Source organism: Vitis vinifera, chromosome 11 (genome assembly GCF_030704535.1).
Source record: "Vitis vinifera cultivar Pinot Noir 40024 chromosome 11, ASM3070453v1".
Classification (NCBI taxonomy): Eukaryota; Viridiplantae; Streptophyta; class Magnoliopsida; order Vitales; family Vitaceae; genus Vitis; species Vitis vinifera.
This window is the reverse complement of record NC_081815.1, coordinates 5,991,610-5,994,174: the sequence shown is the minus strand read 5'-3', so window position 1 is coordinate 5,994,174 and position 2,565 is coordinate 5,991,610.

Genomic DNA, 2,565 nt, shown 5'->3' with positions numbered 1-2,565 from the left:
ATCATAAGTTATCCTATCATTGAAAAAAGACCACCGTGTTTTGATTTGATTTGGCTTATTATCAATTTTTAAATAACAAATTATGAATTGATCCAATTCAGATTGACAGTGTTTTTATTTGATGTGTTTTAAATGATTTTTTTTTTTTATAAAAATAATACAAACAATTTTTTTGGATTTTTAAAACATTTTTTAAATTTGGTCAAATATATATTTTAAAAAATGGTTTTCAACTATAAGCACTTCTAACAATTGTTGTTAAACCACCTGATAAAATATATTTGATAATATTTTTGCTTGAAGTGCTTTTAATAAAATTATAAGTGATTTTTTAAGGTTTTAAAATATTTTTTAAATTTTATCAAATATCTATTTTTTAATCTAAAAATGTTTTTCAAAGATACTATGTAACGGGCTCTCGATTTGCTTTTACATCTAGAAAAACTAAAATTATTAAAAAAAAAAAAAAATGCCCTCATCAATACTTGATTGATTTGGGTGGGGTTCACTTGAGCCGGAATTATGGATTCATTGGATTGAATCAAGTTTTTTAATACCCCTAAAATATACCATCGCTTTCACCACGATTTTTAAAGTGAAGTACCATTTTTACCATGACTTTTATCATTGCATAAATAAAATAAAAAATAATTAATATTTATAAAATATAATTTTTTTTTATCTAATCATCATTTACCATCTAATAACAAATAAAATTATGATATAAATAGTAATATTACTAATTTATATTTTTTAATTATCAAACTTGTTTTTTTTTAAATAAAAATTATTTTAAAAAATAGTTACCAACACCTAAATAAAACTTTAAATATATTTTTTTTCTCGTAATTTCGTAATGTTGAAGACATTAAGAAAAAGAAAATTAATTATTGGCTTCATTAATAGTATAAATTAATGATCACCCTTGACCAAACATTATGGAACAAGTTCATTCATGATTACACATTGTGTAATATGCTTAATTCATCAATGAACGATTGTACAAAGATTCCTCAAAATGATTAATGCTCCAAATTGTTTGATTTGCCTTTAATTGTGATTTTTTTTTAAATTTAATAAAGTTTTTATTTAATTAAAATATTTAAAACAAGAGAAAAATTTACTCCAATCTTTAAAGTTTGAGCTTAATACACTTCATAAATTTTTAATTTTATTAAATATTTTGTTTTTATTTTGAATTAAAAAGGAAATAAGTGAAAATAAAAAATAAAATGTTTTTAAGGAAATTTCAAAGTTAATTTAAAAATATTAAAATTATGTTTACTTTCAATAAGAATATTTTTAAAATAAAATTCCCAAAAAATAAATTTAATTATAAAATAATGATAATTTTTTTATTGAAAAAATAAAGTTTAAGAGTTTTTTTTTCTACTAAATAATAAGATTAAAAAAATAGTTTTGTTATGAGAAGAAGAGTTATCACGGCTTGATGAATGAAATTTAATGATAAAATATTAAATTTTAGAATATTTTATAATTTTTTTTTTATAGGATGAATGAATCAGAATACGACTTACTTACAATGAATTGAAATTTCACTCATAAGTGATATTTGATTTATATCGAAATCATTTTTTTTTACATTTCTATCTTCATAAAATTTATTCAAATATCGAAACGTAGAAAGAAATGAATGAGATGTCTATTCTCATGTATCAAATACTTCTTATATGATAAGGAGCATGATATGTATATATTCAACCAAAATCTTCCAAGACTTTTAGAAAAATTTGTTGTTCAACATGTTACATGTTATTGGAACTTGATTTGACTTGTTTGAACTGTTTTCTCTACAATAATTTGCATTAATATACTTTCATTATATAACATATTAATGTTAGGTTATCATCATTTACTAGAAACTTATAAAATTTTGACTAGATTTTATGAAAAAATCATGAAGCATAAATCTTCATAAATAATATGTAAAATTTAAAAATACTTTTAATATTAAATGAAAATAATAATTTATCAAATTTAGATTTATTTAAAGATATAAAAGAAATTATAATATTTGTATAACTATTTTTTATTTAAAAATATTTATAATTTTATTTAATTGTATTATTATAAAAAATATATAAAGACAAAATGGTGCATGCATTTTCAATGGGGGAAAATTTGCCAATTATTCTAGCCGTGAATCCGTGATGGTGATAACCTGATATGAAAGAGAGAGAAAATAATAATAATAAAAATTAAAAAAATAAATAAAATTCCAAAGGCAGTTGTGGCGTCCTATCAAAAATAATAAAAGATTTACCAGCACTTGTCTTGTATGGTTTAGATGTGTTTAAAACTGACTTGCTGGATTTGAAACACGCCAACTGTGTCTTCTTCGAAAGGCGGGCGAAAGTTCTTTTGCCCAGTCATCAAGTTGCTGGATTCTGTTATCACAAATGTTTTCCACATTTTTCTATCTTTTTATATTTATTTATTTTCACATTTGAAATATTTTTGTTAATTTCGTTACATATTTGGGAGCCCAGTAGAGACTGGGCCTTACTTGGTATGTGGCGGAGGCCCATGTTGTCTCCTAAACAC